This window comes from Gopherus flavomarginatus, chromosome 10 (assembly GCF_025201925.1).
Source record: "Gopherus flavomarginatus isolate rGopFla2 chromosome 10, rGopFla2.mat.asm, whole genome shotgun sequence".
NCBI lineage: Eukaryota > Metazoa > Chordata > Testudines > Testudinidae > Gopherus > Gopherus flavomarginatus.
The window spans coordinates 36,473,221-36,488,361 of record NC_066626.1 but is presented as its reverse complement, the minus strand read 5'-3'; positions in this window follow the sequence as shown (position 1 = coordinate 36,488,361).

The following is a 15,141-nucleotide window of genomic DNA, read 5'->3' as shown; positions in this document are numbered from 1 at the left end:
CTGCAGTGCAATTAAAAACCCGTGGCTGGCCAGTGCCAGCTGACTTGGGCTTGTGTGACTGAGGCTAAGAGGCTGTTTAATTGTAATGTAGATACTTGGGCTCAGGCTGGAGACTGGGCTCTGGGACCCTACAAGAAGTGGGAGGGTTCCAGAGGCTAGGCTCCAGCCCAACCCCAAACATCTACACTACAGTTAAACAGCCCCTTAGGCTGAACACCATGAGCCTGAGTCAGCTGGCATGGGCCAGCTGTGGGTGTCTAATTACAGTTTAGATATACCCATAGAGACATACCCTATGAGAGTGTCAGATGCAGCTGAGGCCTTTCCCAGGTTTCAGAGAATGGTAAGCCTTAGGGAACACAGGCATGTGTATAGACTGCATATTGTTTTAAGGATAATTTTCTCAGAAATGGTCTGATTCTAAATATGCAACATTTTGCTATAAGAAGGCTGTCTAGTTATTGGATGCCTCTGGTCAGAGTTACCAGAGGTAAAAGAACCACAGGTACATTGCACCTAAGTCAGACCTGCTGGGGTAATCATGACTGATTACAGGGCATTGCATCCCAGGTCCTGTCTGAGTGTGGAATACTTGTGTGATTCCATCCCAAGAAAGTTGCCAGCTCAAGGCTTGATACTTGGGTGGGGGTGGACTCAACAAGACCAGAAGGGGTCAGAAGTACAGCTAGCCCAATAAACTGTGACAGACATTGGAGGAAGCCATTTGTTTCTTGTGCTTCAGAAGGACATGCACTGATCTCTTATGGGACCAGGAATGAGTTTTTCCCGCATAGTATGAAATTGCATAATTGACTGTGCAGTATAGAGGAGTCTGTCGTTCCTCTACTCTATAGCATCAATATACATAACTCTTAGACGCATGATACTGGATTAGATGGGGGTAACAGTTAGCCCTCAAGGAGTAATTCTGATATTTCCCAAAGCCTTGACCAAGGTAGGATGCTAAATTGAAGGCCAGCTACTATCCTGGGAGAAAATTTAATATATATATGGTGGCCTAGGATGATGTTGGTAATTACCTTAAAAATAAAAAACCATCAGAAACATTTGGGAGGTGAGCAGAAGACAGTCTGTGCTCTAAAACACTCTACCACCAAACAAACATTTAGGAAATTCTATTTGATCCACTGCAATTCAATTTCATAGCTGTACTTTCTGTAAACTGCAGCAATTACTGAGATTGAAAAATACATGTTAGTGTGAATCAGAAACTAGCATAATATTATATATTTTCACAGGTTCTGATCAGCAGTACCAAATTATTCCAGTGAAAGAAGAGAAAACAAGTGTTAAATTACATTATAAGATTTAAAATGCTTGTTTCTGGCTGCAGAAGGACTTTTTCCTCCTTGTCCCTAACACCAGTGATACCCCAAGACAGATCTTTTTGAACAGTTTCACCCTGTGGCAGATATTGGTGATAATCTGCTGGGAAGTGACTAAAGCCATTTCAAACAACAGTTTATAGTTAATCCAAGGAATTTATATTTTAGCTGGAATGAAATATGATGATTTCTTCAGTCATAACACTAGCTGGATTTTATTTAAACACTGCTGGAGTCACTGTATCAGGATCTATAGTATTATTCATCTGAGGGGAGAATGAAAAAGTCATTTGGAATGTTTGATTGAGCTTGAAGTTGTATGACCTGCAGTGTCATTTATTCTTGCTGAAGAGTCAATTAATTAAAAATAATCCTGAGGGCAGGGTTTTTGATGGCCTAGAATAGGATTAGACATTCCTTTCGGGAGACAGGAGGAGCAAACTGAAAGGAAACCTAAGTCACCTTCTGACAGGAAATCAATTATTTTCTAGTTATAAATATATATAATATGCCCTTAAGTGGGGTTATCCAGCCAGCAGGTCCCATTTGGCCATGAGATGCTTTCACCCAGCCTGTGCCCACCTTTAGAAATCGAAAATAATATTTATCTAGGCTGAAGAGTGCTAGAGAGTCTTGCTGCCATGCGGTGCTTGAGGTAGGGGAGGGGGAAATGGGAAAATCACATGGCAAAACATTTTGAGCTACTACCAGCCCCTTCATCAATTACATGTTAAGAAAGAAAGACTTGCCACTGGAAGATCATTTATATACATTTGAAGATATTTTTTGTGTAGCCATTTTAAGTTACATTATATTGCTCACCTCATTTTTCTAATAGAAAATAGGTAATTTCCTCCTGATCCCAATAACTCTCAAAGAGCTGAAGAGGTTTCCTTTTTAATTGCCAACAGGATGAAACACACTGTGGAAAATTTCAGCTAGAAAAAAAAGGAGAAGTTATGAGTACATGAAAATAGGGGAGTATATTGAAAGAGGAGTTGTAAACATGCTCTCTGCCTCTCCTAACACTGTAGGCCAGATTCTGCCACCCTTCCTTATTTGAGCAGTATCTAACTCTGCAAATAGACTCATGGCAGCTCTTCAGATCAGAGCTCCTAGACTTCAATGGACGTATGACAATTTACACCAACTAAGGATCTGGCCTACTTCAGCTGGAATGCTCATAAGTACTATTAAATGGGAAGAATATAGTCTTGCATTGTTACAGGACTAGTCAAAGTCTGATGAAAACTGATATGCTAGGATACCTCACAGTTTAGTAACTCTTAATATATGAGGAGCTACTGGAAGACATCTGTCTATGACAATTTTGTGTATTCAGGTCTCTCAATGATACACATGCTGCTTTGTTGTCTGTTCTTATGAAGAGACCACTTTCATTCTCACTCACATTTATTTCTGTTACCTAGGGAGGTATATTGTTGTTATTTGCACACTTTATACACCCGTAATAGAATAGGATTTACATAACATAAAAGGTACTAATGGTTTGGTTACATGAAAAAAATCTGTGCATGCTTTGACACATTTTTTTTTTATTTTTGGATATTTTTATCTGAAACAGTTCTATTTCACATGTTAAAGCTCCTCACCAACAGCCAACTTTATCTACTAAATTAAATCCCCCAAATGTACCATTGCTTCTGGCATTCTGGGATTAGCACAGCCTACATTCTGAAGAAATGCTGTGTTACTATTTCATTCTGCAGAGGTATGTGGAAGGCAGTAGAACATTTTGCTTTCTTGCATAAAATGTTAGATGTTTGGAAATTGTGTCCTCAGTCCACAAGTATCAAAGAGGTGAAGCTTACACTCATCAAGAGAGAGTAGGGGTGGCTGATCAATGGAAGAGAAGTGGCACTTGTTTTAACAGAGGCTGAGTACCAATTCTCTTAAGCTCAGTGCAAGCTATATATGTTATGGGAACAGTCACGTTCCTTAAAGCTCATAGTCTTAAAATCCTGAGTAAGTCTGTCAATAACACATTTTAATTCATATGACAGAGGCCCTCAAAGCAACCTTAATGGCATCATAGCAACCTTAATGGAAAAAGACTGGACTCAATTTGACCAGCAGCTAAATCACACTCATGCAACACTAAGGACGGAACTCAGGAACTTCAGCGCCAAAGCTTTTTATTGTCTCCAAAACACTTGAGCTAAAAGAAATTCTCTCATAGCTATTGTATTAGGACTTGTATCCTAGTTACATACAGCATACCCCAGTAGTTATGACATACTATCCAGTAGAGGGCAGTAGTATATGAGTAATAAAAGGGAGCAATGTTACAGGCTCTGATTCAGCAAAGCATTTAAGCATATGCACAAGTCTCACTGACATCAAAGCTTAACTTTGCTAACTAGGACCAGCCTTAAACATGTGCCTAAGTACTTTGCATTGATTCAACATATACAGCTACCCATGTTGACAGAAGCAAGGAATTATGTCTGGGACATGATGTCCCATATGGTAGTACTGCCGCTAGACTGAGCTGAAAACTGAGCAGTCTAAAGGAAGCTCAAGTTAAGAAAACACAGCAAACACTAGTTGTTTAATAGATCCAGATTAACAGATTAACAACTGAAAAGCCTCTGCCAGAAACAGATCAACATCCCTTAAATTCCCATAAATAGAGCATGGGACCCAAATTCTTGGCTAATCTTGTTTATGTGCCATATTAATCCATCATAGGTAGGAAAAGGAATGGAAAAACTTTTACTTAGCTTTCTGGTTTAGACAGGAATTCCCAATACAGGTTTTAGCTGAGCTCACAGGATTTGAGGGTTACGGATTTTAAAAGATAAAGATAAATTATAACAGCCTATGTCTTCTCTAAAATTGGATCGAAACAGTGGAAAATAATCCTTTTCACCTCCAATTCCTACTGGCAGTAAAATATTTACTCACATACTCAGTGGTGCAATAAATAGCCACAATTTGATGCCCTGCTGGAAGTCCTTCCTCTAAAAAGCAGTTTTACTTCTGGGAATAGCATCCCCGGAGTCAGCCATACTGAACTGGTAAGCTCTACAATGTCATTCCTAGAAGTACAGAAACATGACAGCTGAGAATGGGATTCAATCATACTGCACCCACACAGGGGGAATGTTGTTGCAGAATATTTTGGAATAGTTGCAAGTTACCTTACCTACTCTAGTATAAACCAGTTTGGCTTATAAACTGTCAAACATACATAACGAAAAACATACCCATCTTTGAACAAGGATCAAGTAATTCATTTCATATGGCTTATTATAATTCCAAATCTATTATTCAATTTAAACAAATGCTGTTAGCGAGCTTTCCATGAAACGGTTATTAAGTTAATAATATAATTAAATTTTGTCTGTTCAATGAAATTATATATTAATGCTTTTTTCACAACAACATACTGTGCATTGTTTATTTTGCTTAGCAACTGGATTTCATTTTAAAATAAGTGCCTGGGAAAGAAAGAGTGAATCCTATTAATTACTTTTATATGATTTTTTTTGTTTATTTATAAAGGATTATTTTTTGCTGATATCCTCTAAAAAAAAAAAGAAGAAAAAAGTTAAAAACAACTATTATCCCAATGAAAACTTAACACTAAAAAAGAAAGAGATAGATGTGCATATATTAAATCTACTCAATTGACCAGACACTGTAATACAACATAAATACTGATCCTAATCTAAATGGCAAGTGGCAACAACAGAAAATGATAATTTATTGCAACAGGTCTATATGTACACGATAAGAGTCAGGAGCTACTGTTTCACCAGTGGAAAAAAGTGTGAATCTGTCAGTTATACTTAAAATGAATACCTAGCATAGAACTGGAACTCTCCTGACAGCATGGATGTTAACACTGTGAATGACAGAATTTACTGATAGATTTAGTATCCTGTCTAGTTTTGATTTAGGGGGTTGGGGGGGGAACAGCAAGAAATTTCTCCCTTTCTTTTGGTGACACCGTTTTGTCATAAAGAGACAACATTTTCATCCTCTTATTCTGTGCTTCAAACATTTTCCGGTTATAATTCTCTCTCTCACACACACACAGACACACACACACACGAGTCTATATTCTGAACACAATCTTGTATAAATCTGAATAGACTATTGGCTTCACTGGAGTTCCTCCAGATTTACATTAGTACAGCTAAGATCAGACCTTGATCCTGTGTGATGTCAGTGACTAAAGGGTACACAACAGGCATTATATTCCATATTTGCATTCATGTAGCACTAGATTCTGCCATCCTCACTCAGGATCAGTAGATAATTTACTCTGAGTCCCATTGAAATCTATAGGGTATTTGATTAACAGAGTTCTACTTAATGTGAGTAGAAGTGGCGGAGCATGGTTCATAAAAGCTAGTGATATGGCAGGTTATATTTTTTAGGGACCAAAGGAAAATAAACAAACCTTCTCACAACATAAGCTGACATTCAGAAGATAGAGTGCTGTACAATACAAAGAACATCACTTATTGCTTCAAAACAAAGCCTTAAATCTTTTTCATACCACTAAAATACTATTGCACTTGATTCTTCACTGCATTAAAATCACTTTAGAAAGTAATTGTTTAGCTCACCATGCTATCTACTGATAACATTTCTTTTTCTTTTCAAGAAAAGCAAAGGTAGCATTAAATTATTGTTGCACCGTATGTATCGCAAATGTTATCGAGCACAGAATGGAAAATGAGCTTGGTGAAAATAAATATATTCCGCTCAGGAGACTCACATAGGTTTCACTTGATTATTTTACTTAAATTTACACAAATTCATCACTACATTGCTGTACTGTTAATTGTCTTGTTGTAAGACACAAAACTGATTTTTATTATACCCAGTTTGCTGGCAGTATTTTACAGCAGCAATCTGTCAGCGTAATATCTGAAGGGTAAGCTTACTGAACTCTACTTTTTCCTACTAGCAATAACGTTACTATGGTGTCTGTTTTGGGCTAACTCATTCAGAAGTTCCAAACACAAGAGGTTTCATTTATTGTGTAGTTGATCATAACTTAGTAAGAATTGTAGAAAAACAAAATCGTCCATTCGTTGTAAATTTAGGCTCCAATATTATGAGTTATAATTTTGTTCAGTGTCTGTACAGCTTATATATATAATGTTTTTCCAAGAGGGGAAAAGAGCTATGATATTATACACATTACTGTTTTCAATTAAAGTCAAATTTTCCCTTTAGAATCTGAAGTATCTCCATTGATTTCTGCAGTTACTTCAGATTGCACGCATGGTACTCAGAGCAGAATTTGGCCATGAATATTTATAGCATCTTTTTAAGAGAGGTGTTTCACTTACCTAATTTAATAGTTCACCAATACAGCTGGACTCTGTGGGGAAGGACTATGCCTAGGCTGAACTACATGGCAAATTCCCAAATGGCTAGGCATACCATAAGCTGCAAAGGCAACTATATTTGAGCAGATAAAATAATCTGTTTTCCAGGATGAAACAAGGCATAACTAATGGAAGACACCTGTGCATTTTATGCAACCCTAATATAAACAAGCAAATACAAACACTGGTGAGGGCTATAGGCAGATTTAAGGGCCAAACAGTCCACAACTCCAACTGATGCCATGGGTGTAACAGAGTAGGATTTAACCCACATTTTTTAATCTGTTGTATCTAAAAGACAAAGACTTATTCTGGGGTCCACTTTAGCTTCTTTGAACCACTTTGGTAGCTCAAAGCAGCAGCTGGTTTAACTGGCTTCTTGAAAAATCCCCTTGTATAAGGGAAATCCTCAGAGGACTGACTACTCCATCCCTTTCCTGTGTTCCCAAGAGAAAGGGGTATTGTCAGGATGTCCCTACACCTCAACATTCCCTTAGCGGCCAGAATTACTCCTGGGGCTACGGCCAGCTGGATGTAACTTAGAGCAACCTTGAGACTATTCTAAATTACACTGGAGACAAGAATGGCCCCAGGCCACTCCCAGATTTGGGGGACACAAAGGTGACTTGGAAGCATCTTTGTATCTATACTCAGTATATCTCAAATGCAGCTGAAGAACTAGCCCCAGGGAAACAAACAAAAGAATACAGAAGCTAAATGGTCATAAACATTGACAATTTAATTGCCAGTGTCTCCTGCAGGAAATTGCTATATAAGTGTGTTGCCTTATATCAAAGCCTTCATACTGTCAGAATACCCTTCGCACACTGTGGATAAATAGCTTGACTCTATTATGGTAAGGAGCTCTGCTTTAAGCTGGCCAAGCAAAAACTGCATCCTGAGACAAAGTGGATTCACAGCTCTGGTTCAGCACATGACTCTATTTCACCCAGTGCCCGATCCTCACATAGCAAGTGAGTTATGATTTCCAGAATAGCTGCCAAGAGCCAGCCCGTCTTGATTTATAACAAAGGGGGATTTTAAAAGAAACTCATTCAGTTACCAGCAAAAATTGTGCAAGGTGCAAAGGGCTTCACACAGTTGTCAGTTACAGTTGATCATTCAAACGGAAGCAGACAGGATTATGGAAGCCAACAGCAGCTGAAGGCAAAGAGTTCAAGTCCCAGTTAAGAGGGGACTTAATAGAGCCTATTTATCAGTTATTAAGAAACTATCCAGACATGACAAAGTGTGGATATTTGCTAGTGAAATGTATTCATGGTTTAAAGGATCCCTTAAATAGGATATCAAGTTTTACAGTTATAGAAAAAATTGGACTTGTCATTATGGAAAGTTTTGGATTTAAAGCAGAAATAGAGGGTGAGAACAAATAGAGATGAAATAAGGTAAATTGCCAAGTACCCTACGTTATAATATTGATATAAACGGGATGAACTGGCTCTGGATTTTGAACACTTTGAAGTTGAGGGTATTCATATTTAACACCTTGGTTTAAAACCATCTCTAATAGTTAGCTTGCATTGTCTCAATATTCCATATGAGGTTATATATTACACTGTTTTGTACTATTTACATATGCCCTCACTTCTTTAATGAAGGCATGTGTAATTTATTCACTTGTATTGTCATTTTATATTCACATGTGAAATCTGTTGTTGATAATCACCTAAATGAATCACAAATAAGAATATTAAAAAAGCCATGAGAAAATTAGGAAAAGAAAAAGGCCAACATGACCCACCTGAGGGGTAGAGGGTAACAAGCAGAGACCTCTGTCAACAAGGACTTCAAGTCTCCTCTTCTCCTATATTCCATGCTTGAATAATAGGATTATAGCAGTAGGAATACACTACCGACCATCTGACCAGAACAGTGATGGTGACTGTGCAATACTCAGGGAGATCAGAGAGGCTACAAAAACAGAAAATCCAATAATAATGGGGAATTTCAACTATCCGCATACTGACTGGCTACATGTCACCTCAGGACAGAATGCAGAGATAAAATCTCTAGACAACGTTAATGACTGCTTCTTGGAGCAGCTAGTCCTAGAATGCACAAGGGAAGAGGCAATTCTTGATTTAGTCCTAAGTGGACCAACAGGTGAACACACCTGAACAGCTCAGTAATAGCTATCATAATATAATTAAATTTAAGGGGGTAAATATCAAAAGAAACCCACCTGAGTAGCATTTAACTTCAAAAAGGGGAACTGCACAAAAATGAGACTGCTAGTTAAATGAAAATTAAAAGGAACAGTCACAGGAGAGAAATGCCTGCTGTCTGCATAGAAACTATTTAAAAACACCGTAAAAGAGGCTCAAACTCAATGAAAATTAAAAAAAGCAGTAAGAGGACCAAAAAAAAAATGTCGCCACAGCTAAACAACATAATAAAAGAGGTGGTTAGTGGCAAAAAGGCATCCTTTAAAAATTCGAAGTCAAATCCTAGAGAGGAAAATACAAAGGAATGTAAATCTGGCAATTCAAGCATAAAAAACAACTATGCAGGTCAAAAAGAATTTGAGGAGCAACTAGCAAAAGACTCAAAAAATAACAGCAATTTTTTTTTCAAGTATATCAGAAGCAGGAAGTCTGCGGAACAATCAATGGGGCCACTGGATCATAAAGGTGCTAACTGAGCATTCAAAGAAGAGAAGGCCATTGTGGAGAAGCTAAATGAAATCTTTGCATTGGTCTTCACTGCAGAGAATGTGAGGAAGTTTCCCACATCTGAGCTATTCTTTTTAAGTGACAATCTAAAGAACTGTCCCAGATTGAATTGTCAAATAAAGGAGGTTTTTGAACAAACTGATAAATTAAACAGTAATAAGACACTAGGACCAGATGGTATTCATCCAAGAATTCTGAAGGAAATACGAATTTGCAAAACTACTAACTATGGTATGTATCACTTGAATGATATCACTTGAATCAGTCTCTGTACCAGATGACTGGAGGATAGTTAATGTAACACCAATTTTTAAATAAAGCTCCAGAGGTGATCCCAGCAATTACAGACCAGTAAACCTAATGTCAGTACCAGGCAAATTGGTTGAAACTATAGTAAAGAAAAGAATTATCAGACACATAGATTAACATGATTTGTTGGGAAGAGTAAACACAGCTTTTGTAAAGGAAAATCATGCCTCGCCAATCTATTAGAAATCTTTCAGGGAGTCAACAAGCACTTGGATAAAGATGATTGAGTCAATATTGTGTACTTGGACTTTCAGAAAGCCTTTGGTCAGGTCCCTCACCAAAGACTCTTAAGTAAAGTAAGCAGTCATGGGATATGAGGGAAGGTCCTCTCATGGATCAGTAATTGGTTAAAAGATAGGAAACAATGGATAGGAGTAAATGGTCAGTTTTCAGAATGGAGATAGCTAAATAGTGGTGTCCCCCAGGGATCTGTACTGGGCCCAGTCCTATATAACATAATCATAAATGATCTGGAAAAAGGGGTAAACAGTGAGGTTATACAAAACTACTCTAGATAGTTAAGTCCAAAGCTGCAAAGAGTTACAAAGGGTGACTGGGCAACAAAATGGTAGATGAAATTCAACACTGACAAGTGCAAAGTAATACACACTGAAAAAGATAATCCCAACTATATCTTCAAAGTGATGGATTCTAAACTAGCTGTTACCATTCAAGAAAGAGATCCCAGAGTCAACACAAACAACTCTCTGAAAACATCTACTCAATGTGCAGTGGTGGTCAAAAAAACTAACAGAATGAAACATTAGGAAAGGGATAGATAAGAAGACAGAAAATATCATAATGCCACGATATAAATCCATGGTACGCCCACACCTTGAATAGCGCAAGCATTTCTGGCTGGTCCATCTCAAAAATACATATTAGAACTGGAAAAAGGACAGAGAAGGACAACAAAGATGATGAGGGGCATAAAACATCTTCCAGAGGAGGAGAGATTAAAAAGTCTAGGACTATTCAGTTTAGAAAAGAGATGACTAACGGGGGATATAATAAAGGTTTATAGAATCATGAATGATGTAAAGAGAAAGTCTTATTTACCATGTCACATAACAAAAGAACCAGAGCTTCTCCCACCAACATAGCTACTGCCTCTCACAAAGGCAGAGTTATTAAGCCCAGAGGAGAGCTCTCTCCTAGCGGCTCAGAGTGTCTTCACCAGAAGCACTACAGTGGCACAGATGTATTGGTGCAGCTGTGCCACTGTAGCTGCTATAGTGTAGATAGACTCAGATGATGCAGTTTATAGTAGATAAAATACAGCAGGCCAGAATTCACTCTAAGATTGTAACCTGGTTAGTCCATTATCTGATATTTAACGGGACTATTATCAGTGTGCTCTAAGTTGTACTGGTATAATTAAGGGCTTGTTTCCATTAGGAGACTTGTATCTGTATAACAAAATCAGCTTAAAATCTATCAAGTCATACAGGTACAAGCCCCTAATGTAGACATACTGAAACTTGTTTAAACCGTCCTTAAATCAATGTAGTTTAATTTTACCAAATCAAATTTACTGATTTAAAATAAACCAATTTAAGCAAGGCTTGAGTGCATTTACATTAGGACTTTAAGCAGGTGTAACTAGATTAATTTTAAAGAGATTTAGTTCCACCATTGCAAATTTTCTAATATGGATCAGACCTATAATAAGTATTTGGCCCAATGTCCCTTTGAGTCCTTATCACCTCACCACACCAGTGACAATAATTCTGCTAAATAATATTTTGTAAACACTACCTAGCATATAAAATAAAACTAAGTTATCGCAGACAGCCTGCAAGACAGTACGGCGGTAAGCAAGCTGTAAGAACAGAGCATGGACACTTCATCTGGAGGCGCTACCATTTTTCAGAGTCTTCAGCAACCGTGCGGGGAAACGTAATTCTGCAAGATTAAATTTGGTAGTGACAACATAGTAATAGTGATCTTTCGCCTAACTACCTACAAACTGGTGGCTTTAAATTGTTTGCTGGGATCTAGATTTATTTGTATTTTTGAAAAATATATTTCACAATCATGTGGTTGTGAGCTTCCATGAGCTGTCAGTTCTGGTTACCATTGTTTCCCAGGCAATTAAATAGATTCCTTTCCCCATTTGCTGACACAGTGGGCCAAATTAATCCCTGGTGTAACTCTGTTGAAGGCTGTGGAGTTATACCAAGGACAAACTGACACAATGTGATATGCAAAAATATATTCTGTTGTACTGGTTCAGAACAGTTAATGTATATCATCTTGATATGTTGGGATAATTTACTGTTTAGTGGGCAATTTTAAGGAAAATTAAGTACCAATATAGTGTAATGCTAATGGACCATCATAACAATTCTTAAAACTATATGTTTCCATGGATATTAATATAAAAATAGTATAAATTAATGTACATGACAAACAGTAACTGAATAGACTGTTTCCATCATTAACTATTATAAACGGTGATTCATGAACATGAAATATAAGGTGGAAGATATGTTAAAATCAATCAACAGCAGATGGATAACATACTGAAATACAAACCAGCCTAATAAATCTGAAGGCCATTTTGTGTACAATTCTGTATATTACTATTAAGCTACGATGATATAGAGAAAGAGAAATTGATTAACCCTGTAAAAATCCCCCTTAAATACTTTTGTTTTTATTATTAGACTTCAAAATATTATTGGAACACTCTTTATTTACTTATAAATAATGGCTACAAAATGCTGATTTACAGCAATTACAGTACAAATTCATGTGCTGCACTGTAATGATAATAATGGTTCAAAACACAAGAGAAATAGTGTATGAAATATATAAGCTGATTTGCATAATCCATATCCCTGAAATAACATATAACTGGCTATTATGAAATGGAGTAGGAATAATGTCACCCAAAAACAGGAGAACTGAACCAAATCTACCACAAGATAATATATGTGCATATTTGTTATCTTCACCCTAAAAACATTATAGGGAGGCAGCAGATAGCAACGTGGAGAATTAAGGTTGCCCAATACTTTCCAATATAAGATCCTATTTTTGATTAAGTTTGCCAATTATTTTGTGCTGTGTGTCTGTCAATATTTTTTTTTTTTAAGTTTCAGCCAAAACGGTTCAGCCATTTCTGAGGACCAGGCTAGGGAAAAATACTTGGTTTTTTCAACGTTAAAAAAATTCTTGCAGCTGTTTTGCTAAGATGCTGTAATGTCTCCATGTTTTAGATCAGGGACATGACATTTGGCAGTGTCTTGAGGGGGATATCAAAAATGAGCCTTTTACCATGCCTTTGAAAATCTAACCAAGTTTGAACAAGTTTACAGTTTTTCAAAGACTTATGTTTGCTCATCTTTCACAGAGACTTGTTAGAATTTGTCAGCAAAATTCTCTGAAGGTTCCATCTGTACGGAGCCCACTTCGTCCTCTCACAGCTTGTATGTGCTGACTGGACTGTATATGGGCCATTCCCACAGAGCAACTAAGCATGCTGTAGCCCAAGTGTGATTGCTGCTCCTAACTGTTAGGGTCGCAGGCTCAGGAACTGTGAACATGGACACAGTCTTCACTGTGCTCTCAACTGTCCCCCTACTGACACAAAGGCAGCGTGGAGGAGAAAACAGTCTGACTGCAATGCAGATGGGTGACAGATGGGGGTTGGGGAAAGAGGACAGGACCAAATAGGTTGGGGTAGAGGGCAGAAGCCATGGAGTGGGGACAGGACAGGAGCTAAGGAAACAAGAAGCAGGGAAGGAGACATAAGGGTTTATAAACTCTCCAGAACCTGGAGTTGAACCCAGGAATGCTAAGTCTCAACATTCCTTTCCTGTCAGGAAATAACTGAAACCACTGGTAAAATGTCTCTCTCACCTCCTGGCCTGGTCCACATACTTAGTCTACTACTGCTTCTAGTTACTCCATTGGTTCAAACTGTATAGGTCTGTGCTGTGGATCCAAACATGTTAACCTTGCTGATGAGCGGGGTGGGGGGGGGGCCCAGAGGGAGGGAGGAAGGGGGAAGAGAGGGTGTGAAATATGGCTCTACATGATGAAAATTGTAAGTTTTATAAAAATTTAGGAAATGACATCCCCAAAACTATATTGTCTGCATAGTAAGGGAATGTCATATTAAGGTTCCTGAGCAATTATGCGTTCTCCATTTTCTGGGTACCCAACTTGAGACACTTGGGGTTTCAACTGCAACTGAGGTCAATCTTCTCTGGACATATAACGTGTCATAAAATGACATGCATGCTGAAAAATCAGTCCTTAGTCTTCTCAACTGGGCACTCAAAATTAGTTGAGACTTTGACAATTTTGGCTGTAATAGCTGTACCTCAGTTCCTCATCATCATGTGGGGAGAATATATACTACCTCACTTAACAATGCAGTTGAGAAGGTTAAGTAATTAGTGTTTTCAAAGAACTAAGATATTATTACGACAGCACCATAGAAAAGCCCATAAGAAAATTGATAATTCTGTATTCAATGTAGGGTTTTGGACGATGTAAACAGGTAATGCCTGGGTCATGCATTGAATGAGGAGGATAAAAAGAAATATTGAATAATTATCTATTTAGTGAACACCATCAACCTATGGACTGAATGAGGAAGGGATCCTGTGGAAAAATTGTATGTGATCATGTATGAAAGAATGTATCATAATGCATATGCACGAAGAGGCCATATTAAAGTAGAATGGGAAACTTTAATTCTGGTATTTCCTAAGTTTTGAATACTTGACTTTCCAAGCTCCATGTTCATTTAGCATGCTTTGTTAAAGTTCTGCATAGCATATAATTCATGCTAGATGGCCACAACAAACATACCTTTGGGTGAAATCCAAGTAGATAATGCTTACATACACAGAGAGAAAAGAAAAAGGTATGTAACTACTGGGAGAATATTTCCTGTGAGAACTGGCACAATTTCAATATTACTTGTGAGGAGCACCATACCAGAAAGATCCTCTTTTCAGTCACTAAACCCACCAGACCATTGCAGATGGATAATCTTAAAAGCAGACTTTTCTCTCTCTATTCTGAAAAACAAATAGCAATAAAGCTACAATATCTGGAAATGCCATGAGACAGGGACAGGATTATAGAATTATACAACAACAGAAAGGCAGTAAGGTAGAGATGCCTTTGAAGGGTTTATAATTAGACATTTGTCAAATTAATGCTAAGATCCTGGGTAAAAGCATCATGAGACCTGGCCTAATTATTTCCTTTATTTTGTAAGAGCTTGTCAAAAAACTAGTCTACTTATGGTACCATCACATGTTACTGTTCAGAGTCTCATCATTTTGGGACGATGGGGGAACGGCAAATGCCAATGCAATATTAACTTAATGTCTTTTCCACTGATAAAATCTTCTTCTTGGTATCCCAAAGATAATCCCAGGAATAAAGTCATTGATT